We start from the raw sequence: 27702 nt of genomic DNA, 5'->3' as shown, positions 1-27702 counted from the left end.
ATATATGTACCTTAATTGTACAGAAACGTACACTGTATTTCTTGTGTTTCAGAGGTAAAGAAACTATTCCACTAGGAACAAATGAAATCTGTGGCACAGTACTGCACAGTATGAACATACAATGGAGCACCTCCACGCTGGTGGAAACATATTGTCATTTAGGTGAGTTTGCCTACACTCAGCTCATCCTCAGATAGGATGGTCTCTGCTTCTTTGCCACCATACACAGTCCGACCCTGGTTATTCCCGGAGAAGATCTGTCAGAGTTTGCACCAATTACCACTGAGGAAGAAGACAACTCTGTTGCATCAGGCTTGAGAAAAGAGGAACTGCTGATTCTTTTGGCTGGGCCAAGTGCAAGGACATTCCAGAGGGATTCAAATTGCTTTCTGTCGCACAAATTAATGCAAGGGTTCATAACCTTCTTCACAGTACAGACAAAAATGATTGTCCACTGGTTACAAATACCCAGGTGGGAAATACTCAAGAGGATGAACAGTACTGAGCTCAGCTGTAAATGCGATCAAGGAAGACCTAAGAGCCATAAGTCTCATGGTGATGCAATATAGATATGTGTTTGACTTAATGACCACAATGGAGGGAGGGGTATGTGCCAAGATTGGTGCATGTTTATCCCATGTAATCACCTGGATAACAGGACTTTGACTCATACCATCCAATAATTGCATTATTTGCAAAGAGACATGCTTGAGGAGGGAGGTTCCCCTGAGCAGGCATGGTAGTTGAACTGGTTTTTCTGACTCCCCGGGTGGCTGATTGGACTGCGCACGTCACTGTTGCTTGTCTTCATATTTTTGTTGTTCTTGTGTGGTTTCATGAAGTCAGGGTTTCCAGCTGTAAAAACACAGTCTGCAATTTAGGTAGACTGCAGGTAAATAGGAAAATAGTAATAGTAAAAACTGAAAAAAATGTCCCCAATAACATTGCTGTCATTCAGTATGGGTTGGATAATTTAGTTGAAAATTCAGCTAGAGGGGGGATGATGATATTGATACAATCGATGCCTATGCTTATAATGATACAATCACATATACAAACATAATAATATCAGTATTATTAAATTTGCTCATCAAGAACCATTCATCAAGACTGGCTCAGGTGGGATGGCACATAGCTGGCAGACAAACATGTGTACAGGAAAGTGATGTCCATCCGCCTAGATAAGCACAATGACACCACAATGGTGCAGGGAGATTGGTACCAATAAAGCACACATGGCCGGAGGGGTGTGAATCCTGTCCAAGCAGAAGCCACAATCCTACACAACTTAAATTAACCTGATCTCACCCTCTAGTAGCTTGCCACACAGCAGTCAGGCTTAACGCCATTAAATATTTGCACAACACTTAAATTACAATAAAGTAGTGAAAACCCCACCAAAAAGAAGCCTCACTGGTATATTTATCTGAGTAAATCAAGAACAAATTGACAAAAATCCAATCAGTAATAGTCGAGATATGAATTTTTAAACATTAAATCCAAAAATAGGGCTTAGAGTCAAAAGAAGTCAATAGCACAAAAAGGTTATTTGAGGCTGCGCTAGACTGATAAATCCAAAGTTCTGGCTGACCGCGATAAAGGCAAGCCAGCTATAGGACCCTTGCAGGGACCGCTCAAAAAGTACCTCTGTATGGAGCAAGTGTCGACGTACGAGACTCGATGCATGTTTCAATTCACCCGGTCGACTAAATAAATCGAAGTCGAGCCTTGCAGTGGTATCCTCAGATCTGTGCTGTGTTATTTTCAAGCCTCGCAGTTGAGACCTCGGAACTTTGATGCATTGTTATCAAACCTCGCAGTCAGGTCAATGCGTCATTGACCAGCCACACATGGATTTCCTCAGATCGGCACTGCATCAGAGGGCACTGCATTGGTTACTATCGGCGCAGTGGTGACCATGCATATATTTTTGCAGAAGCATCAGCAGAACCCACTTGTGAGGCCCAGCACTTGAGGGGGCACTTCAGGCAAGGTTAGGACTCACAGATGGGAGAGTCCAGCAGCACCAGCTTAGTTGCGAGAGTTGCAAGTTGCAAGAAGCAGCAGGCAGCAGGCCAACACAGCAGCATGGGTGGCAAAGTGGCAGCCCCACCTACAGCACAGCAATCAGCAGGCAGGAGGCCAACACAGCAGTGCAGATAGCAAAGTAGCAGTCCCTCCAACAGCACAGCAGTTCATCTTCCAGTCAGAATGTCCTTGGTTCCACAACGTTCTTATTTGGTGGTGTCAGAGTTTATTACTTATACCCAAATGTGCCCTTGAAGTAGAGAGACATTAAATAGGCCTTTGAAGATCACAAAGACACTGCTTTTCCTGTCTTGGCTTCAGACTCACTACAGGGGATATGGAGCTTTTTGTGTGGGGACATATACGTCCCTATTGAGGTGCAAGTGTTAGCTCCTCCATCCCATTCTACCCCAGGAAGGTCCATCAGCCCGGTGATGGGTCATAAGGATGCAAATGTCACACCCGTTCTCCCTACCTCAGGACGGTCCATCAGCCTGGTGATGGGCCATCAGGATGCAAATGTCACACTCATTGTCCCTTTATGTGCCTGTCTAGAGGTAATGCACACAACCCAGTTGTCACCTAACCCAGATGTGTATTCAGAGACAGACACAGGCACAGAATGGTTAAAGTAAGAAAAGGTAAACTTTCTAAAACTCCCATGTTTAGACTTACAGTTTGAAATCTGACTTCACCATAAGTTGTGATTTTCAGTTATGAGTCCAGACACACAAAGTATGAATCTTTCTTTTCCCAATTGGAAATTACACTTAAAAGAACTTTTAAGACAATCCCAATGTTAACCTATGGGAGAGATAGACCTTGCAGTAGTAAAAGATTAATTTAGCAGGTTTTTACTACTAGGACATGTAAAACTCAATAGTCCATGCCGTACCATTTAACCGCTTCACTGCGGGGCCGATTCCCCCGCTGTGCTGGGGGGGAGGGGGCGAGCACACCGCCCCCATGCTCATGACGAGCTGAGCTCGTCATGAGCCACGGTGCTCATGTGCTCATGACGAGCTGAGCTCGTCATGACCACGCCCGTTTCTTAGAATGCCCAGCACAGCAGGGGAATTAGCCCCGCGTGTGAGCGTTCTAATGGTCATGAAGAGCTCAGCTCGTCATGAGCACACGAGAACCGTGGCTCATGGCGAGCTCAGCTCGTCATGAGCGTGGGAGGGGTTAAATTCATTGCACCCTGACCATAGGGCTGCAGAGGGCCTACCCTCGGGGTGACCTTTATGTAATAAAAGGGAAGGGTAAGTTCTGGCAGGTGGGTTAACTAGCCATGTGGAAATGGCAGTTTGCACAGCACGGACAGGCTCTGCAGTGGCATGCCTACTCATATTTAAAGGCTACTGCAGTGGGTGGCACCATCAGTGCTGCAGGCTCACTAGTAGCATTTATTTTACAGGCCCTTGGCACATATAATGCATTCTACTAGGGACTTATAAGTAATTAAATATGCCAATTGTGCTTAAACAAATTGTACTGTTTTTTTAGCACAAAGCATATGCACTTTAGCACTGGTTAGCAGTGGTAAAATGCCCAGAATACTAACGCCAGCAAAAATGAAGTCAACAAAACAGTAGGTCAGAAGGCAAAACATCTGGGGAAACCATGTCAAGGTTTAACACATATCATCTCATGAGATTTTGCATCCTGTCAGTAAATAATAGGCCTTTCATCCTTAAAGAATAGATACCTGTGATGGATAATGATGGTTAACATGGTTATTAATACACAATCGTTAAAACTGAGTAAACAAAGTGAAATTCATAGCCGAGAGATTTTTTCTTTGGTAAAAATCTTGCGCAGCCACTTGGATTCAGAAAATTAGCCTACATCTGTTAGTTACCGCTAATAATAAAGACGGAGACAATGGGTATTTACTCTATCTTAACCACTAGCACTTAAGCATCAAGGTTCCTGTAATAAGTAATCCTGGGTGGTGAGCTCCGCTCTGCTTGCGAGGTTTGTGAAGCTTTCTGCACTCCACAATCCGTGGAGCTCGAGGAGTTTTATTCCTCGATGGAGCACTCAATCATCAATTCGGCGAGCGGTGAAAATACACCTGTTGGCAATATTTTTCTTTGCTCGCACTCATCAACGTCTATTTGGCAAGGGCAAGTGAGGAAAATCAACCTCTCTGCAAGATTTCTCAATGCAGGAAGTCGGATTTTTCAATGCAAATGTTTGCATATGCTTGCGACCGCCCATATTGAGAAAACCTCTGTTTATGTTGAGAAATGTACCCAAGCAGCAAAAAGTAAGCAACGCCTTCTTGCTATGCGTATGGTGCCATTTGTGATGATTTTCCAGCGTCTGACAAACACCAGGCACTGAAAATCACAGCACTGCTTACGGAGCTTCGCGTAGAGCGGCTGAGTTTTTTTGACACTCCACTGAGTTCCGCATAGCACAACTCTGCAAACTCCAACCAAGCCTAGTAATAAGATCATTTAGACACAAACAGCAAGACCAGATGAATGAATAACAAGCACAACCAGTATTCCCACACATTGTCTACAATATGCACAGTGAGTTATCAGATAGGTTCTGGTTGTAAATGCCTGTCCAAAAAGAGAAGTGAGTACCATTTGTCCTTATCTCCCAAGTGCTAGTATTGCTAAATTGACAAATATATATGTCCACCTTTTACCATTACTTTTTCATTCTAAAAAACAAAGTGAGTGATTTACATCACCAAGAGCATTTTCACAATGTTATCAGGTTCTCTAAATTATATAATAAATGAGGAAAAATTAAGTGGCAGGTAAAGTATATTTTTCATTAAGAAAAAACTAACTACACTGCTTGATGCATTCTTTTTGGGCACTTTTTTATTTTGCCCCTTATTACAAGTGGTCTGACCCAGATGCAATAATGTTATGATAAAATCTGCTACCACTGTGGTTTGTATATAAGAGCTACAATTATCTTGCCAACTCTGATTTCACCATCCAAAATTGGCCATAGCAACCAGAGTTCAGTACAGTAAACAACAAATTTCAAATTTCTCAGCACTTCAGAGCATTTGTTCCCCTGTACATTTTGATTGAATTAACATCGAGAAAGTTGCGTGGGAGCAGTGTTAGCTTCAAAACTTGATGTTCTACTATGTGGTACCAGCAATTATTTCCCAGACCAGGGTTAGCAGTTCAACTAAGCAATCAGCACCTGCCTTTAGCAGCGACTCTAATTCTTTAAGGCATCACATATGGTACCCTTTTAAATAGCTCTTGATCCACTAATGCAAAAAACTTTTTTTGCTGACATCTACAAATGATGCAGCAGATGGTGAATTATGTGGCAAGCATTGAAAATCCATTAGTACTCAGAAAACCTCACAGCCACAGAATAACTTAGTTCCAATGGGCTTGAATGTGATTATTTCAACACTAATGACCAATGCTCAATCCAAACTACAAGTGCATGCATTTTCGCTGTTTTCATTGCCACAAAAATGAACACTCTTCTGCTGGAGTGGGAATCGGTGCACAGTTTTAAGCTTCTTGGTTTACAGTCACACTGGCTAATTCCAGCTTTGTGATCAATGTTGCCATGGATATTTGCTGTTGTTTTAGAAAAGATCAGTAGGTGAACATCACAAACATGATAGTCTCAATTTCAAATCTACTTTTAGTCAATAATGAGAATTTGGTATTTATGGGTTAAAGGTTTTTATTATACTAATCTTTTGGTTAGTCATGTTTATTCAATGTTTACTACTTAATTTGAATTAATCTCATCATCAAATATGAACAAACAATAAAAATCAATATGTTGATCAATAAATCAAAATAAAGTTAATTATGCACATTTGATAAAGGAAAAAACCCTATACTAACAATCAGGAGAGAAATAGATGTCAGACAGAACACATTAAGGATTCTAGTCAGAGCGAGTGAGAGTACAAGCATAAAACTCATAAATCAATTCAATAGTCAATAATCAATAATTAGCTGAACTTCCCATAGAGGTTTAATAAACTCAGTAGAGTCTCAAGCAGCATGAATGGTGAATCAGCAATATAATCTGGATTGAGTTTGGATATGGCAAGTGGAAGTGGTAATTTACTCTAGGAACATCCACGTTTATAAAACTGACAAAAGTTCAGTTGCAAACCCGATGTTATTTTTTATTTTTTCTCTCATCCAATCATCTTTTGATGATCTAATGGGAATGTGTTTACTCCTCTTCTTCTCACAGGAATACAATAGTGCACAGACTGAGATGTCTAAGTTTGCTGCTCAGTTTTATCAATTCAAAGTTCATGCAAGTCATTCTCCCATTCAAGACTACTTTCTCACATATGAACTACATTTCTAACCTTTTATTATATCAAGTTTGTACTTTTCTAAAAATGGTCTATGTAGAAGTTGAAACATCTAAATAAACAGATTTGTTTTATTTAGCACACAGTCATTCATTTTCTTTAGAAATGCTGAACTTTAATTTGTAACTTCACTTTAATCATGAGTAAAACAGTGGTCTTTGTGTAAGTAGTAACATTTTGTCGGGTTCAGTGAAAACATTAATGCATTTATTTATTTATTTTGAAAAACACATTCATGGAAAGGGCTGAAAATAAACATTGTATGCTTATTTGGCACTTCTAGGTAAATCATCTTGTCAGGCAACACTGCATTAGCCATTTGAGGTCTACTACCTGTAAATATAATTCCCTATTACAATTTTTGTGTTTAAATGCAAATATTTATTACAGCTTACACGTTAATTCTGCATGTTTATTACAACTATATTATTTTTTTAATTATCAAATTGCACCCTCAAATTCCCCCATATGATGGTTATCTAACATCACATTTGTATTCACAAATGAATCATTAGACATCACTCTCATCCTCAGTTGAGTCTTTTATCTTTCTTTTTAAACTTTCAGATTCGTTTTGTATTCTTGATGGATGTGATCATTTAATTCTAATTCCTTCTGTATCTGTCTGTTTCTTACTCTTTTCATTCGCTTATTAAAATAATATCTGCAACTTTTGTAAAAAGAAGAAAATGATAATAAACAAAAACGTACTATAATTATTGGCACAAATATAGTACCTCATTTACAATATTCTTATGCACAGCAGCACAGCAAGCCTTCCTGAAGTGCTGCTATGCTTCAAAGCAAAGGGCATGAATGCACTGTATCTACAATATATGGGCATTCCTGTCATCAATTGCATTAGCACACAATCGTCTTCCATGTGCCATGGTGCAAGGGTGTCTGCATTGTAGAGGTGATTGTTTTTATGCAAGAAGGGGCACCTTCCTTTTTCTATGTGTGCTGCATTCTGCACGCATCTGCAGTAGGGGTGGGCGGAATTTGCACAATTCACTTTTGCAAACTATTGCAAAAATGTAAAAAATCTTCGTGAACACGCGTAAATTTTGCGAAGACGCTGAAGTTTTTTTCCCGCCTGTTTGCGATATTTTCTGCGTGATTGCGTTGAAAAAGTCTCCCCAACTTGCCCATGCGGTCGCCTATGTGCGCGGCCATCTTGTTTTCACTTGTCCCGCCCGCTCGCGATGCTTACTTCCTGTTCCGGGTTGCGCAATGCATGCTCGCGCCCGTTCGCGGTACGTATTTCCTGTTCGGGAACGCTTTTACGTGTTCGTGACGCTTTTTGCGTGCTCGGGGAGAAAATATAGAGCGAACTTGCCCACGTGGTTGCAATGGGCGCGGCCATCTTGTTTTTCACTCTATTGCAGGGTTCTGGGGCCTGCTTTTCAGTCCTCCCTCTATCATTTGAATCCTTTGTTTCTAGACACTTTTTTTTAAATCTATTTTATTTATTATCTCTCTGACTATTTTCCTGCTTCTATATTTTTGGTTTTGGTCTACTTTTTGTGTGTTTGTTAACTACTTTTTCACTCTTTTACTATTACCTACTTTTTCGATTTCTTTTACTTACTTTTTACATTTTTACCTTTACTTTTCCGCCCCCGCCTTCCCCAGAACCATGGCAAAGGGCCAGAGGGCTCATCGAAGCCAGAGCCAGAGACTTGCGGAAGGCGGCACCCACAAGGGGTGCAGGCACGGGCCTTATTTGGGGAGGTGGAGTTGGCTGCACTCGTTTTCTTTGTGCAGCGCCACCTCCCCTTAACTCTGGCAGCAGGTGGCAGGCCTAGGTCCGGGTATAGGCTCCAGGAACGTCGCCAGCGGTGGGGGAAGGTGCGCCGGGCAGTGGTCTGCTGCTCTGGGGTCCGGCGCACCCAGAACCAACTGATGCACCGGTGGTCCGATATCCTTGACCAGGAGCAGAGCCTGCTGGACCTGCTAGGAGTGGAGGTCCCGGGTCTTGGTGAGTAACTTATTATTACTACTTTGTGTATGTTCTTTTGCTCTGTGTTATATATTGCAAATATCTTTTTTTTCCAACCAGCTAGAATGCTGCTGCTTACATTACAGGTAAATTACGTTTTAAAGTCTTCTGTGATTGTTATGATGACATAGGTGATCTTTTGCGCCACTAATCTTACTTGTTTGGAACTTTACATTTGCACTCGCTTACCGTGATTATGTAAGAGTTTATTTTTGAGAAATTAAGTTACGTAATGCTATAGTGACTCTAGTCCTTACTTTGTCCTGTCACTAAGAGATAGGGGCGGATTGATACTTATGTTTAGTTACTTTGTATGAGTTTGTAATTTTTTTGTGGTATGCGTAATGCCCCCTCTGTTACGTCATGTGCTGCTAGTACCCCAGTCTTTAGTAGAACCTTTTCTAGTTTGTGCAATGAGTGGTAATAGGCTTAGTACTAGCAGAACATCATTCAGCATCAATCAATCAAACAGAAATTTGGGGTACACAAAAAATGTGTGTCCTCCATTTGGACATATGCATTGTTGAGGAGTAAAAGAAGTGGAAATGCATACTTAATGTACAATTGGCATGCCTGGAATAGGTGGGCTAGGTCAGGTGGTATGTCGTACTTAGGCTTAGTTAGTATTCTGGAATCAGAATGGAAGACTGGATTAGTGTTGATAAATAGTAGTCGATCTGCGAATCCCTCGATGCTACTTGTTGACCAGATGAGATCGGTCAATTTAGTTATTGCAATTTTTTATTTCTTTCACACCAATAATCAATGTTTGTCTCTTTCTTATATCTTTCCTGTTCAGCACCCAGGGGCAGGCAGACAGGGTAGCAGTCGGCGGGAGGAGCACAGCACCAGCAAAAGGAGGAGGACACCAAGGAGGGCTCTTCTGCTGGCGCTAGTAAGTCTTCTTGTTTTTAATATAAATAATTCTTATTCAGTAACTTTTAGTGCACCATATTGTTTCCGAACTATTGTTTCCGTTTCCTGATGCTATTTTTTACCAACAATCATCCTTCGCTCTGTACTATCTGTTTCAAAATTCTTGTAATCCCTGCCTCTGCTATGATGACTCTCTGTACTACTACTATTAGTCTGTCCGTAGTATCTGTCTGTAGTAGCTAAGCTTGCCCAGTTGGCCACTCTTTATGTAAAAGGCTTTAATTAACCCCTTCAATGCTCATGACAAGCTCAGCTTGTCATGCAGTACACTGCTCGTGTGCTTATGACGAGCTGAGCTCGTCATGACCAATGGGATTTAAGAGAGACCAGCACCCAGCGGGAATTGCTGTAGCATTCAAGGTGTTAAATTAAACTCAGATTCACCAGTAGCTCTAGCCATTGAGTCCAGTCCTTTGGGTTGTCCTCTTGTACTACTGCTAGTCTTATTGATCTTGAGTTGTTGTTAATCTTGAGGCTTTTCGACAATTCCCACCAACAAATGCCCAACCAGATTTATTACTATTTCGATAGGATAGGACATACTACTACTGTTGTAGGGATTTTGCACCTACAGAACTTTGCACAAGAAAATATGATGTTGGTGATGGGAGGTTAGGCCTTCCTCACACCTCAATCAGAAGTTTAGAACCCACCACAGTCCCCTGCCCGACTAGTTATAGTAGTGTCTCGTCATGACTCATAACTATTAGCTCTGCGATCCCTCCCCCAAGATACCCAACAAATAGACAACCCAGAACATAACACACCCGACCTCGAAGTCGTGGAAGCAATGCATATGCACACCCTTCCTTTCGCTCACTCGTGTAAGTCCACACCAAATACCACCGAGTCTAAGTAAATTCAAAAGTTAGATTTTGAACTGACAAGCTATCTACGTTGTTCTATAATGCAGCACCAAAAGGAAAATACATAACATTAAACAATAAACATTGTTACACTTACAGTTACAACAACTAGAAGTCCATACTAGAAACAAAAGGGAAATCATAATAACTGAACAGTGGTGGAAGCACCACCATCCCCTTATTAGGAATATAGTTTATATAAAATTTTAAATGAAGATCTCTGAGCGAATTCTGGGCACCCCTCACCTTTGAAGAACCTAGTACTGGTAGTTGTTACATCATAAGCTCTGCAAAGCTCTGGTTCGTAGAAGGGAATCTTCCGTCTGTAATGAGAAAAATGGGGTGAGTTAATATATTGCAAGCATTTCTCAGCCGTACCAAAAAGTGTAGCATTTTTATGGATAAGCAATATGGACTAACACCACAACTTAATAAAAAATAGCTTGTTAATGTTTTGGTTGACCTTGTACTCAGCGCTTAGACAGTATCAGTATGACTAGATCAGGTGGGCTCAAAGGTGTCTTATACAACAAGCGTCGAGGTAACGTCACTTGTGTAAAAATAAGAGACACAAAGGTAAAATGGTTGCAATGCTCGGGCTAACTAAGCAAAGACTAGAATGACCCTAAGGACCATATAACTACTAGTGTCTACTCTAGTACTACCTGATTTTAACTCATTTTTCAATCTTGCTACTGACCAATAGGGGGAGGTGTATATGACACGTAAAAAATGTGTAATGTTTTTTCTAGGCGCATTACCGACCACCAGTGCCGGGGCCAGCGGCGAAGGCGACGTGGCTGGCGAGGACACGGCAGTTGCGGATGGAGCTGCAGGGGACGAGCAAGCACCAGTGGTGGGAGGTGGTAAGTTAGATTCATAATACTTAACTATTGACATTACACTCACTGCAAGGGTGAACTGTATGTATACTGTACTGTTGAGACTTAGGGAACCATTAAGATGGCGGGTGGATTGCCCCCACCATCCCTGTAGAAAAGAACCCCCGCCATATTACAATGGCTGGGGCCCGCGGCGGATGGAAAGACCGTACGCTGCTTTTCCGCATGGTCGACATGTCGACCGGGTGAAAAAAGGTTCAATATGGTGGTGGTGTCTGAAAGACACCGCCAGCCATATTACAATGTGCATGCCGCCACGGAAAGGCATGCAGAGTATGCTTGGGGGGCCCGTTGCGGGCCCCCATGGACTCCGGGGCAGTGGGGGGTGCCTATGGATGGTACCCCCCTGCCTTTCAAAGCACAACGTGGCAGGCACCACGTGGTGCCTGTCACGTTGTGCTTTGAAAAGCACACCATGTATTTTTAGCATTGCAGCGGGAGTTGCTTTCAGCACCGCCCACCGCAATGTTAAAAAAATGGAATGTGCCCGCCACTGTGGCGGGCGCATCCTAATTGCGCCCACAGGACCCCCGCCCTTATGTCGGGCGGTCCCTTTTAGCATGAGGATGGCGGACGGACAAAGTCCGCTTGCCATCTTAATGATGCCCTAAGTAAGTAAGAGTTGTTGTGAATGTTTGAAGAGTCAGTACACCCTTTGATTGGCATTAGTAAAGGCATTAGGGGCGGGAGCATTGAGTAACCAATGGCCTCTTCTATCTGTTTTCAACTCCGCTTTGAAAGTTTTATGGAGAAGACTAAAAGTCAGATCAGATCACCTGGTGTTGAACTAAAAAGGGAACGACGGGTGGAAGGAAGAAGGACGGGCAAGATTTAATATTTATGACTGACAGAGAGAAGGATACGAGTGATGCAAGCATGCAAATTGCAAAGGTGGCTTATAGGAATCTGATGCATGGTAGGTTGAATGCCTGAAAAAATCCTGCAAATGTTAAAGATCAAGCAAGTGGGAGGATAGATACATACCACAAATCTTATGTAATATTAATAATAATAATAAAAGGGTTTATAGAGCGCATGGTGACGCCATCCCGCGTATCCCTGCGCTGTGGAGAGAGACAGACGTGAAGAAAGAGGGCTGGAGACCTAAAGAGTATACAGATAAGTCTTTAATAGTTTCCTAAATTTAGTTTCAGTGTCCGCTAGCCTGATATTAATAGGAAGAGAATTCCATTTGTTGGCCGCTAACACACGAAAGGAGCGTCCTCCCATTCTGGCTTTTTTTATCCGGGGAATTTTTAGTAAGCCAGCACCCCCAGAGCGAAGTGTTCTGTTAGGCTCATAGGGAATGGCTAGATCCGTCAGATAAGAGGGGGCTTTGTGCGAGGTGATCCTATAGCACATCAAGAGTGCTTTGAATAAGATCCTCTTTTTTATTGGTAGCCAATGTAGAGCAGCCAGGGTGGGTTTAGAGGCTGCTCTTTTGGGTAATCTGAGGACTAGTCGAGCTGCCGTGTTTTGTAGAACCTGCAATCTCCTGATGTTCTTTTCCGTAGTTCCAAGAAGTAACACATTGCCGTAGTCTAACCTGGAGGTCACTAGGGCTTGGGTCATAGTTCGTCTGGCTTCTAAAGGAAGGACGTCCAGCGTGCGATTAAGGGTCTTCAAGACCCCGAAGCATTTCCCTACTACTTTATGAATGTGATCATCAAAAAGAACTGTGCTTTATAGTGCCACCATGCCACTATGTGTATAATTAACTTGTCTTACTGTTTTTCTAAGAGTATATTTTACAATAGTCTTCTTTTTTCTTTTTGATATTCAGCTACTCCTTCCAAACCAGATCGGAAGGAGTTGGCCACCAAGGCACGCGCCGGAAGCTGGTGGCAATACAAGTAGAATATCGACGGCTGGTGGTCCTGGAAGAGGAGGAGGAGGAGGCGGCAGCCCTGGGCTCCAGCCACTGCCCTCCAGCGGTACAGTGCCACTATCTGGTGGCCGCCGCCGCTGCCGCCTTTGCATCACTGGTGCCCCCCCACTGTGGCTGCAACTGCCGTGCTCTAACTCGTCGCCCCACTAGAGAAGGCAGTGCGTGTCCTCCAAAGACAATACCGCCAAACCTAGGAGACCCTGTTTATTGGCCCTTTTTTATTTATTGTTTTGGTGGGTGGGACATTTGGTTGGACTTCTTTATGGACATTGGTTCGGGTTAGGGAGAGGGGTGGGTCAGGTTTTGTGGGTTTTTTACATAGTTTATTTTTGTTAGGGTTATTATTAAATCAATATTTCTAATTTACATACAATGTTGCTAATGTTTTGTGGGTGGGGTTACTGTTTTACATCACACTGTTTCCTTGCTGGTGCAAGGCCGCCCATAGCCAGTGTTTGATTTAAATAATTGGCTGACTTTTTAAGACACAAAAAGATAGATGCGGCACCCCTCACTGATTGAGTTGTCCTACTAGTACTGTCAGTCTCTCTCTTCTAGTCTATGCATTCTTTAACTGGACTCAAAGGGGTGTGTGAATTACTGAATTGATTGAAAACATGTCCATTATTAATTATGCCTCCCCAAACTTGTCTTACCTTTGCTTGATGTTTAACTTAGGCACAACGATGGCTGCATGGTGATGATGGTTTCCTTTCCTAACATGCCATGGTTGTGGTGGTGGTAGTAGTAGTAGACACTGGCAGGGCAGCAGCATTTGCAAAAAAAGAAAATGAGACAGTCAGTTGCCTGAGAGAGACTGTTCGAGGAGTAGTAGAATGAAGTACAGTACAGAACTTACTGCGAAACAATAATGTGCAAAAATATTTTACAACAAAACATAATGGTGGTGGGGATAGCCTACTAAACAGAGTTACAAACTATAGTTGTGTTGAGTCACTTGACTAGGCCTACAGTACACTCCTCGACACAAGCGTAACAGTTAGTGCTGTGTATGAGGATGACCACAAATCCTATCAATGCCCGCAATTAATGTGGATGTATATGACCCTTTGGTAACTAAAAATCACCTCTAAAATATACTGCTCATGGGTGGCCAAGCAGAAGAAGAACCTCGCTCTGCCTTGAAATTGAAGTACTGTTGCTTTCGCCACATTCGCCCCAGCAAGCGTGTGATAAATTATTGGTGTACATTTAATTTAGTCACACCTCAATAAGTCACACAGCCCGGGGAAAGGGCTTGTTGAATGGATGGGAAGGGGGGTTTGGGGAAAGGTTTGAAAATGAAAAACAATACGCATGGACAAACCACAAAACACAATCTCTGTAGACTACCATATCCATATCAATATGTTAAGGGAGAAAAAGGAAAAGCATGCATGATGATGATGATTGATAAGGAGACCCGGATTACATACAGTTCTTGTTAACTTGTTCCGGGCTTACTTTTACAGATAGCAAATAAAATTTTTAAATATTGGTAGGGATGAATTATAAACAGAGAGCAAACCTAATGATAATAATAACAACAAGAAGAACACACTGTTGTAAAGATCGTAGACAAAAAAATTAATCAAATTATTGAAAAGATGATGAAAGTTGATACTGTACTGTGTTATCCTGGTCAAATGTGGATTTGCATCTCTGCATTCCTCTTGGTTCTCTAGTCCATCAATCTTGGGTGTCGCCAGTTGCCACTGCCTGCCTGGTAAATGTACATTTATTGGTAAGGTAAGTGTGCATCGTAATGTAATGTTTTCCCAAGTATAGCGCAAGGCCTGGCCTGTAATTGTAGATGGAAAAACAAAAGAGATATTGAGAAACAAAGTTGAAAAAAATGCACAAGTTATGGTGTAGTGCAACAAGAACACTTTCCGAGGCGGCATGTATGCATCATCTCTACTCTAGTCTGTTTCCAGCATTGACCTTCAACAACAACAGGACAGAGCAGGCCCACAGTGACGGCATGTTGCTTAGCACATCCTCCGTTTGGAGTATATTTTTTTAAAGAGTTGGGCAAAGCACATATCCAGCAACATAGCATTTTACAATTTAAGTTACTAAATCAATACACCGCAGTCAACCCACCGCTACACTCAACTCCACTTCTACACAGACATTTAGGTCTGCTGTGGTTGTTGGTGACTTGTTTACCTTTTATGCCACTCATGATACGTCCTCTTGGCTTGTTATTATTCCATCAATCATCTCCGATACTTGTACTGACTGACTGTGAAGATCAGCCTGCAGTAGAAGTACAATTTTGTTTATTACACAACAAGAGTAGAAATATTATTGACTTGAGTCACTCTTTAGTGTGTACAGTGAGACTACTAGTACACTTTGACTTCACTTCATGCACAACAAACAACAAAAACACAAACACCAATCACTCAGAGTCAGGTGTCCTATGCATGCCATTCATTTTCATTATCTGTTCCTTCTCATCTTAAGTTAATGGGCCGTCTTTTTCGCCATCATCGTCATGGACGGTGCTGTTGTCATACTCAGTGTGCAGTGTACAGATTGAGTCCCCTTCCTGTATTCAATCAAAAGCAATGTATCAAGATGCAGTAGAATTATACATTTCTCATTAAAAATAGTTGCAAGAAGGGGGAAATTGCCTTAAGTTACGTTTAGTGTGTGGAATGATGATTAGTGCACAATGAAATAACTTCCTGCACAACAAACAACAACAAAAACACTCAGTCTGCGTCCACTGCATGGCATCATTTCATTACCTGTTCCATCTCATTTTCACTTTTCAGGTAATGGACAGTCTATCTTGGCTCAGAAAGGAGGATAGCTATAGTATTCATCATGTTCCACTTCTTTTGGCGGGCCTAGGAAACATTTTATTTTTTCTTCTATTTAGCATCATCCAATCATCATCTGTCTTGAGGGCAATGGACTTAGGAAGATTCAGGAGGATGGAGCGGAGGAGCTAAATTCGAAGGACTGTACTGTGCAGACAGCTGAAACTCGTATATTGAAATAAGAAGAGTAGAAGACGGTGGTGATGGATTTGTTGTGATTCAAAGTTTGTAACCGGAAAGACAGACACACAAATAAAAGAAAAAAAGGGAGGAACCCAGTAAGTACAAGCCTAATTGTCAGGGAAGTATAGCTCGTCCTCAAACTCTGGGGGTTCAACCAGTAGTAGATAATCAGGTAGCACACTACTTCCATCACCTGAGCCGCTGTCCCCATCTTCCTCCCTTGATTCATGTATTGTGTAATTCGGTGGTATGAAGTACTGATTCATTTTGATCATTGTTAACCTCTCCACGTTTATGGGCGAGAGACTGGTCCTTCTCACTGTTACAATGGAACCAACAGCACTAAAAACACGTTCGGAAGAGACACTTGTGACAGGGCAAGCCAGATAGCTTATCACCTGCCTGTTGAGCAGTGGCTATTCGGCCCTTTTCCTATACCAATACTGCAATGGGTCTTGATCAATGTACACCTCTGTTGGGTCGTCCAGATAGGCCTGGACCATATGCTCAATGTTCAGGGGTGCTGCTGCTAACCTTTTTTCTGGCTCTTTTCTCTGTGCATCAGCACTGTGCTTAATACCAATGCCTAACTGTAAATACCAATCATGTAACGATTCTACTGGGCCTAATGATGATTCAGTTATTGTTGCTGTTGTCGATAGTGATGGTGAGTGTTCTGAGCCAAACGCACTGCCTTCAGTCCCAGAAGTTGCACTTGATGTGGGATGCCCTGCTGCAGTACTTCTTATGGGTTGATCTAGCGGCCTTTTAATTAGCAGCCATTCATTTTCCAATTTACTCGCTGCCTCAGCTATCCAGGTTTTGTAGCGGGAAACATCCATTTCTGAAAAAGGAATTAATGTCTTCAGTGCCAATTTTGTCTGTGGATCCAGAATTGTGGCACAAATGTAATGTTCTTGTGACAAAATCTTATTTTGCACTCTTGTATTTTCAGCTAAGCAATGGGCTAACCTCTCCACCAAGTCATAGGCTTCATTTTTTCCTCTACACCTTTGTGTGATTCAGACACCTTCTTCAGCTGATGCTCTAGCATTTGCAAAATGGGATACCATGGCCCATCGTGCAGTCCTCCTTGCTGACTTCACGTGTGAAGACCTCGAAAGGACAAAGCATGTCAGTCAGGCATTTAACTAGGCACCATTGTTCCATCTGAAGGGTCATGCCTTTCACAGTAGCATCCAGTCTTTCCATGACATATTCATTGAGTGGCCTGTACTGCTCAAACAGACGATCAAGCATTTAATACGTTGAGTTCCATCGTGTGCCACCTCCTGGATGAGTGCTTTGACTGGCATTTTATAGTCACATTGAATGATCCCCAGCTGCTTCCGAGCTTTAAAAGAATGGCTGAAATGAGTGCATATTCTTCGGCAGGTGGTCAGTAAGTTGCTGACTATGTTTTTTTTTCCCAGAAAGTCTTGAAATATAATGTTTATGCAGTGCGCCAAACACGGAACCCTGAAATAGGACCCAAGCTCCATGGCCTTAAGTACATTACTGCCATTATCTGTGGCAACAAAACCAATACTAAGCCCTCTTGGGTGCAGCCATTCAAAAACCTTGCTGCGAAACTCTTCCAAAATCTTTATAGCAGTAGGAGATTTCTCCATGGTGAACATAGCTATTGTTGCATGTTTCCGAGTAGCTTTAAAAATCTCAGCTGTGTCAAAAGCACCTCCTTCAGATAGCTTATCTCTAACCCCCACAAAAGAGACCCAGTATGCAGTGATGCACATGTAATCTGTGACTTGGCAACTGGTCCACATGTCTCTTGTCAGATGGATATTGTGAACAGCACTCTGCTGCAAAGCTTGTCCAACCAATTCCAGCACATCATGATGTAGTGCCGGAACAGCAGTTCTTGTAAAATAGGACCGGCTGGGAATCGCCCATTTAAGGCAGATGGCTGACACAAATTTAAGGAAACCCACCCCTTCCACAAATGAAAAAGGGAGAAGGTCCAGTGCTAACATTTTAGCCAGCTTCGCATTGTACAACTGTGCCGTTGGGTGGTTGCGTTGCCCCTCCAACCTAAGCATGCTCTCAATGGTAGACTGGATCACTTTCCTTTGTGGTACTGTTGTTTTCATCAACCCACTTAGGCTCAATGACGCCGTTTGTCTCATTGCAGTACTTGGTTGCCTTGGTGTCTCAGCCTGACTCTGAGTATGGCTCCTACTGCGGTGCCACTCAGATGTTGCTGAGGAGGATGTGGGCGGTACAACTACACTACTGGGGACAGGGCTAGTAATGCCTCCCTCTTCTTCACCTTCCAGCGCAGTAATATTGTCCCCTGATTCTTCATGCCCAACTTCAATGGGTTGAGTTTTTTTACTTTGTTTTAAGTGAAGTAGGTGATTCTCCCACACGATAGTGCGGTGTATTCTGAGTTGACTTGCTTGGCCTCCTGTCATAAATCTCTACAAGGCTCGTGTTGAGAATATCAGCATTGGCCCTGTAGTGTGGTTCCTATATTCCCAATAGGCTCTGCGCATTGGAATACCATAAACGATAGTTTAGACGTAGGACTTAGGTCGACTAGGTCTCTATTGAATATGTTAGACTTAATTATGAATACCAGCTAGCTCAGAGGTCACTAGAAACTTTCTCGAGTACACAAGAAGGGATTAGTTTCTGACAACCGCATAAACATGACAACTTTGCTCCCCTAGAACAAGGAGTATATCTCCAGAGTCGTGGAAATAATAGATAGCTATTTCACTTAGTCAATCGTGCATGCTTAGTTTAACCAGAAGTGCAGAGAAATAGAGAGACTGGCGTTTTTCAATAAAAGAAGTTATTTATTGAGCAGTCTTCTTTCTCATGCAAGAGAAGTGAGTTGCTACAATTGCAATACTTGTCATAAAGTAAAGTGCTTACAGTAAAAGGAGTATTATGAAATAATACTGTAAAAGCATGGTATGGTTTCTAAGCCATACGGTACTTAAAATGGATAAAATACATACAATGATAAAATAATGACTAAACTTACTCAACTGGTGCTTCTAAGATACGCCTACCCCGGTGTACCTAACCTAAGCCTAGTACAGGGAAGGAGTAAGTGAGCTATAGTTTGAGTTAGATAGTTTCTGCCAAGACTCTGAATCAAGAATTCTCTAAGGGTCTAATCAGCTCCGTACTTTGGTTATAGAAAGAAGGAGGTCTTGTATCTCTCCCTTAGGACTCGATCTCCCAGCTACCCGCAAGGGGACAGGGAAACACTGGAGCTGGATTTCTCGGCAAGAGAAAAGACAGCGTCTCTCTCAGTGTGTCAATGGGTGGGTCGGCTTCCTTAGGCACTCGCTAGAGGCAGGGCGTCGGGCAAGTAGATAGGCGATCTGCTCCAAACCACCGTGTGTTTTGCTAGGGCAGATGCTGGTATATTTATACCTGGAAGGTGCAGAGTTTGACGTAAGGTTGGACATAAGACGTCACTAAGAACTCGCAGTTCTTTCAGGACTCCAGGAGTTCTAGGACAAATCAATACAGAAGCAGGGGGAATTCCCGGGATGCTGGAGGCTTGGTTTGTTTAAGAACACGTTGTGCTTTCTAGGAGTCTATGGGAGTAGCCTTGCCGTATTTGGACTGCATTGGCTATGACTTAATATGGGTATGATTCTTATGCCTTTATAAGGATATGATTTGATATAACCGCATAAGGGCATAAATCGGGAATATTTAAATAGGATCCTAGATTCACTTACAACACCCACTCCACGTATAATGTCCATCATTACTAAATACTAAGCAATTTTAAACATAAATTTGCATGTGTTTTCCATCCCACCCCAAAATACATAAAATGCATTTGAAATGGTATATACACGAAAATGAGTATTATACTGTACGTTTTCAAGCAGTGGTATCATTCAGATAATGCATATACTGTACATTGAAATGGCGACTGAATGAATCACGAAATTCACATTTATGAAATGGCTCTTAATACAGAAGACTGTACATGTGCTAGAGGCTAAGTCAAAATATTGTCTCTAGAGTTTTCAAAAATAGAAATCTTGTTCTCTAAGAATAGTTCTACTTTAAGCAGAGTATCATGTGCCAAAAAAAAAAGGTAAATATTTTGGGAACGGGAAAAGAATTTCGCTTTCAGGGAAAAATAGTTCCAATAGTTTTTTTGAAGTTCTGTTTATCAAAACTGAAGGCCGAATTCAGAGTTCAGGGAACGCTGTGTGCTCGTGTTTTCAAAAGTTATTCTCGTTGTTAGGAGAGAACATTAACTCAGATAGGCTGGCAAAGAATTCGTCTACAACAGTAGGTGAAAGTTGGACCATGTCCGAAAAAGTAGAAGTAGTGCATATGTGAGATGCATTGCCGTCATCGGAGACCAGCAATGGTCACAGAAGGTTGTACCTGTGTGCCGCTTTCATCTCGTACCTCACCGCCACCTAGTTGTAATGGTGAGGTCTCAACGAATGCCGTCATCAGAATAGGTAGCCGCTGTGGACAACACGTTGCATGAGCCGTTACCGAACCAAGCAAAGTATCGATATCCATAGGTACTGCTGATGGGAGTGTGAGACAGACGTCTAACACGCATTCTTCTCCACAGAGCAGGCATTGTAGAACAGGTAGGATGCAATCTTGCAAGATTGGTCTGAATGAAAGAAACCAGGTAGTATTCAGATCTCTTAGCCGAGCCAAGCCGAGGACTTTAGTAATCCGATCTCGGTATCTCATTGCTAGGAGCGTTTCTTCCATTGTAGCTTGAGTTCTGTCTGTGGCTGGACTTGCCATATCGGAGCAGAAGGAACAAAAATAAGATTCCTGCTACGAGTCCCAAGATGAGAGGCAGGCCGCCGAACACAGAGTACACGAAATTCGGGAAGATGCTCAGGACTGCTTCAAAGGGTGCTAACAGTCCCGAAAAAATTGTCTTAAATACATGTGCGATGCCACTGGTATCAGACATGTTTAAGATTTGACTTAACATTTCTACGAAATGTACGGGGCAATTTGTTGATAATAATGCACGTATCTCTGCTGACGTCCTTGCGACTTGCAGATCATACGTTTCTTTAGACGAGGTTAAAGGCACAGTTGTTTGTAAAAGAATGGACTTCATTCTGCTTAAAGTATCAATTCGAATAGAAGAGATATTCAGAGAAGGCCATATCGTTGCCTCCTTGTCTGGTTTTCTGTTTGGATACAATACTTGCATACAGCAAGTTACCCTGGATGTAACACTGACGAGATAGGCCGTTCCTGGCACCATGCCACAACAGCTGCGGTCACTTATCATAACGTAACTGTCGTTGGAAAGTTGTCTGAAAAAAGGCTCTATTTGTGTAGCAGGGGTGCTGTGCAGGTGACATGAAAGGTTATTTGATGAACCTTCGCAGGCTCCATGCAAGTTAATTCCTTGATACAGAAGTGTACCGCTCAGTGAATTTTTACAATTGTTACCACTAAGAAATACCTCTTTATTCCCCCCACTCCAACATCTATGTGTGTAAGGCAAATTCCAGGTTGACTTGATGTACCCTTTACCCAACCTTTCATACAGGCCCGCTGGTATGTGCTTTTGGCAATATTAAAACTGAAAAGTCGTTATCGGAATTGTAATTGTGTCATGTATTATCCATTCAATTACATGTCTTTCGGAGGCTGTCAATGGCAATCTTTCTAGTTTTTCAATACTCAGCACCGTATAGTCTGCTCCTTTTTGTACCAAAGAGATTTGTTTATCTGTAAGGTTAAAGATAGAAAACAATGACGTTGTGTTGATTAGACGCCATGGCACGTAGCCTGAACGGAGGTTTTGTAACGTCCAGCCTAACTTTACAATAGAACGTAATTGGGACTGGCCATGTTGTAACATTAGCATATCCTGTTCTATTATATCAATAGCAGATGATACAATGCTGTCCAGTGAATAAATTCTGGAGGACACAGTTGTTAACCAATTGTCCACTACAGACAGTGATTTTTCCAAATTAATACGATCAATTTCTCGTATTTTTTCAGCAGTTTAAATTTGTGTTACTTTCCAAGCTTCGTTGTAAGCAGCGTATATACCGGCGTATATGAAACGTTTTTGACGCTTTTTGCGAGGTCCCAATAAGAAATCTCGCAAGTCTGCACTTTCTCTAAGTAAAGTCAAGTGTTACTTAATTTCAGGTAGTGTGGATTTCTGTAGCCATTCGAGGCATAGTTTTCCTACACTGTATGTTGTTATTATCCCTGGATGTTGTCTCTTTATTATCCCTGGATGTTGTCTCTAGGAATATCTTGGGTCTGGCCTGTTCTGTTTGAACCCCTGTTTGTTGTTCAGGAATCTATCTTGACAGTTATTAGTGTCTGTGGGCCAGATCAACCATTTTTTCCAATCAGGATTAGTTCTGTTTTGGTGTAAAATATGGGATAGGTCTATCTCCACATCTGTAGTGCTATTACTATCAGTTATGGGCTTTGGTATAGACGGTTTGTTTAAGTCTTTTATCTTGGCTAGGCCAAGACTGGTTGTTTGTTGAATGGTGTCATTCTGGAACATTATCTGTTCTGGGATCATGCAGGCTCTGAATAATGATTCTAAACCTTGTACCTGCCAGTCTTTTGTACCCAAGACAGTTTTTGTCTCAATGTTGTTTTTCCAAAATTCAAAACAAAATGTAGAAATTTTTTAATAAAATTTTGTAGAATATATCAATTTAGTATTTGTCAACACGTTTTTCATTCCTGTCTTATTCATGATTTGAAAATAAAACGTTTCTGGATCAGTTGTATTAAACCCTGAGAAGTATGGGAATTTCTCATAAAATGTTTTTGAGCTGCCTTTTTGCGCTGTCGGACAATGTTCCCATTGATTATAAGCAAAAACATTTCTAGGATTAGCAGATTTACGCAAATAGTGATGCCCATAATGATTAAAGCAATACATTTCTTCATAATCTGATGAACCTTCTAAATAAACATGTTCTGTAAATTTTGCTGACATTTCTAAATCTGACATCATATTATTAATATTTTCAAAGTCCCAGTCATCAGAGAAAGTACTAGGTGATACAAAGTCACTTAATGAAACCTTGAACTGGTGTGGATATTTCAAGAGTTCAAATGGGCCATAGATGTCGTAATCAGTAGCGTCCCATGCCACACCACCAGGTATAGGAATGGCTGTGATGTTTACTGATGATAGTTCTCTTTTTTCAATGTGCGAAGATCTGTGAGGCTTTAAGAACCAAGTTGATGTTCTGACTTGCTGTGTCCAACCAAAATGAGCCAGAGTAGGAGGAAAAGTACACCTAACACAATCCACAATTCAATCCATGGTGAAATCAGATATGTTTCTCCAAGTTAATGAAAGAGTTCAGTTGTTTTTTCTTTGAAAGTTTTGTTTGCTGGCTTTTCCTCATGTTCACTTGGATCTTCAGAAAAGTCATCGAAATTGATGAAGTAGCCAGATGCAGTTCTGTCAATTGATGGAATTGCTTCAGGATTTTTATTAATCTTTGTCGTTGCTTCATCTTTTGTCATATTAGTATAGTCAGAGGCTACAACATTGTAGACAGGTGTTTCTTGACGAATTGTTGCAATTTGGGTTTCAAGAGGCACAAGTTCCATGGCTTTGTTGCATAGTCCTTCTTTATTCACTGTAGGTTTATCAAATGTGATTAGTCTCTCAGTTTGAACCTCTTGAATTGTAGCAAGGTTTGGTCTTCTGCTACTTCTTGGAAATTCACTGGGCCTACTACTTATTTTTGGGCACATGATTGTGATTTTACCAGGTCGATTGATACAACTCTGTTCTCCTTTTTACCAGCAAGGGGAGGTAGTACTACTGATCTTGTTCCGCTGATTGCCAAGACAGGTACTGCTTTTCTGTAAGAAGGCCCAAATTCCCTCTTCGCCGCGATCTTTTCTCTGACCAGATCCCCAATCTTTGGAATCCAGACAGGTCTTGCTGGGACAGGTGGTTTTTCTTCAGTGGCCGTTGGCTTTAGCTTTGTGTTACTTCTTCTGGTTTCATGTAAGTCCTGTAAAACAGCCAAACGATCTTTGATATCAAAGGTTTCTTGTTCCACCACTGAAGTCTGACTAACGAGGTCTTCGATTATCATTCTTGTACCAAACAAAAGTTCATACGGAGTGATTCCACCCAGAGAATGTCTTGGCAGATTATTAAGACTACGTTGGACACTTATTAGATGTTTGAACCACCCATCACCCGAACCTAATACCCTCGCTGTTATAGATTGCTTTATGTCACGGTTTTTTCTCTCCACTACCGCATTTCCCTCAGGATGGAATGGACTAGAGTACCGCAATGCAATGCCCAGGCTGGCCATGGCCTCCTTGTAAGCTCGAGAGCTAAACGCAGGACCCTGGTCAGAATGTAGCATGCCAATTGCGTATGTGCCAATAAAGACTAGCAAATCTTTTATAACAGTTCTGGCGTCAGCCCAGCGCTGGGGCCACATCCAAATGAATCTCGTCTTAATATTTATGGGATTGCATTTTTCCCTGTGGACGTCTGCATGTAGATAGCCTAATGCTGTCTAATAGAGGTGTCTGGGCTGGTATCTGGTCTGGTTCACAACTGCGATCTCTGTTGCAGTCCTGACAATCCATTGCAAAGTTATAAATTTGCACTCTCATCCCCGGCCACCAGTATTGTGATTGTAAATCTATTAGAGATTTCAAGATCTCTTGGTGCCTCAGACCCATTCCCATGTGTGCTTCTTGAATCAAGTAAGCCCTCCGGTTCGTGTTTGGAATTACTCTGTTCCCCACTCCAGGGATTCGAGCAAAAGGAATGGAGTTCGCATCAATTATGTATGCATTATTGAGTGGATAATTTAGAGGTAATGCCGCATAGTCGCCTTTTAATGAGGCGTTTACTGCCAGCATGGTTTCTCCATCTATTTGTTTTTTAGAACGCTTTTTTGTAGCTACGGAAGCCGGTTGAACAGCTGCAGTTGTGGCTTTTTTAGCCAATGAATTCCCTGCAACGTGAACGCCATCATGTTGAGGACTCTGCGTATGTATCACGTGAGTCTTTTGTAGTTCTTTCTGTCAAAGAACTACTTGTTCCCAAAGTTTTTTATGCTTTATTGTGGCACCTGTCTAATCTTTGTAACCATTTTCAATCCAGGTCTGCATGAAATTATTGTAAGACTGGATGCAATAATACGAATCGCACACTATTAGTGTGGGGAATTTTCGATCTGCATTTTCAAGCGCCATCTTTAAAGCTCGTAGTTCAGCTCGCTGAGCTGTACAATTTCTGAGTGATTCAGTTTTAGTGACCATTGGTCTGAATTTACCTATGCGCCAGCAACCTTTAACAATCACGCATGCTGCATTGTAAACTTGCTTATCCACAACGTAGTGTTGTGCAGATACGTCTGTGTAGATTAGACAGGTGTACTGTTCAAGAGGCAGAATTTCGATCGACAGAGGACATTCATGTTTGTATTCTAGATGTTCTAGTTTTTTTCATTTTGGGATCAAATGCGTGTATCACGTCTGTTGCAGCAAGAGAATTAACCCATTGTATCCATTTTGGATCTAATACCATAGCATTTGGAATGCTCGGTCTTGTTACTGCCTCATGGGCCGATACCTCTGTTAAAACAGAAATGCTCTTCCCTTGGGCTAGGGCTCTTTCTTTTGCTACAGCAGTTTGAACCGCAGTCAGAATTTCTTCAGTGAAACTGAATTTCATTTCAGCTTGTGTGTACAAGTGTGATTTATAAGCTATTGGTACCGTTTCTCCCTCATTAGAGGTCAGGTATGTAAATCCGCATCTTCCTGGGATGACTCAGATTACAAGGTTGCGTTCGTTTGCGCGTGTTTGCAGTATTGTTTTAGTTAACATGTCTGTTTGTATTGATCGTAACATTTTTGTGTGATTCTGTGTCCAATTAATTGGTTTGAAATCAGGTTTTATTAATTCGTAGAGAGGTTTAACCCTCTCTGCGTAGTTTAGAATGTAATTTCTTCCAAAATTCAGGAAACCTAGAATTGATTGTAAGTTTTTCCGCGTTTTTGGAGCTTGGAGTACTGCACACTTCTCTAAGAAGTTGCCTGCTAGGCTTTTGCCTTCACTTGATAACTCATATCCTAAAAATAGGACAGTGAGGTGGGCAATTCGTGACTTTTTAAAGTTGAATTTGTACCCTTCATATGAGAACCCAAGTATAATGGTGTTCACTCTTTTCAAGTGTGTCTCCAGGTCATCGTCTGTAAGATAGATGTCATCGACATAAGATAATGCCTCATTATCATACATTTGTAGTAATTCTGTTACCCTGGCTGAAAATAATCCTGGGCTGTTCTTGAATCCCTGGGGGAGATGACAGAATTGCCTCTGGGCCCCCATACTGGAGAAAGCAGTCAAATACATGCTTTTTGGTGCAATGTTTTGACAAAAGAAACTATTTGAAATATCTAATGTCGTTTTATATTTTTTGCGCACAATGTTATTCATTAGTGCTGCACTGTGTGAGTTTTGTACTGCAAATGTTTTGCAACAAGAGTTTAGTTGTCTGTAATCCAAAACTAGACAATATTAATTGTCTGGTTTGGAGACAGAAAACAAAGGGTTGTTCATTTGTGAGGTGCATGTTTCAATCACCCCCTGGTATTCAAGTTGATCTAAGATCTCCCTGACTTCTTTTTTAGCTTCTTGCTTAACATACTGCCTCTGTGCAGTAGGTAGATTTTTTAAATGTATTTTATGGTGAGGAGAATCCTCATCCCATCCTACATGATTTTTATATAATGCAGGGGCTTGGGCCACTGCCCATTTTCTAGCATATGTGTATTTTTTTATGAATTGGAATGTGATTTGAGAAGGGAGGCATAATCATTTCTTCGCCATGTGGGCACTCCCTGACAAACTCTGGTGGCCAGTCTTTCTCTGCTAGAAGGATATCATAGCCTTTAGATAGATTCTCCCAAAAGAGACCTATTATTTTCCTAGTTTTGTCCCCCTATATGCGTAATGTTATTTCATATAATTTATGGGGTACACTAACTCTGGTGTCTGCATTTTCCACCTGAATGTATTCATTCATGTCCACTGTCTCCAGAAGATTCATTAGGATCTTGCGAGCTATGGTCACTTCTGCTGCGCTGTCTAGCAGTGTCTGGGCCCATTCTCCGTTCTTGAGTTGTGTCCTCAGAATCCTCGGCATGTTTTATTTTAATACTAGCTACCTTCTTTTTGGGAAATTGTAATTTTTTACTTTGATGAGCAGGTTCCTTGTCTTTGGACTTGACGCGCTCTTCTTTATGTTCTGACCGTCCTCTTCTTTCTGATTTCTGTGAGGAAGTCTGAAAAGATCGAGAGGGACGTGTATCATTATCTTGATATCTGTCAGGTTTTCTTAAATTGTCCCTATTTCTAAGGTTGTATCTTTTTTCAGAGGGCTCCCGTTGTGGAGACCTGCCCCCCCATTCTGGAGATCTATTTCTCCGTTGGGGAGACCTTCCGCTGGACTGAAACTGTTTTTCTATGGGAGTGGTTTGTTTATTACCCTCCCACTTCCTTTTTGGAGTAATGAGATTATTCCTAATAAAGTTTTTTTCAGGATTTTCAGTAAGTTGTGGTTTTAGTGGTTTCCCACCCAAACTATCTCTACCTAATTCTTCATAGCACTTTTCAATTATTCTGGCAAGTTCAAAAGGTTGTTCTGCTATATCTGTTTCTTTAAATTTTTGGTGGATGCTGCTTCT

Source organism: Lissotriton helveticus, chromosome 4_1 (genome assembly GCF_964261635.1).
Source record: "Lissotriton helveticus chromosome 4_1, aLisHel1.1, whole genome shotgun sequence".
In the NCBI taxonomy this organism is placed as follows: Eukaryota; Metazoa; Chordata; class Amphibia; order Caudata; family Salamandridae; genus Lissotriton; species Lissotriton helveticus.
Note: the sequence above shows the minus strand (reverse complement) of the source record.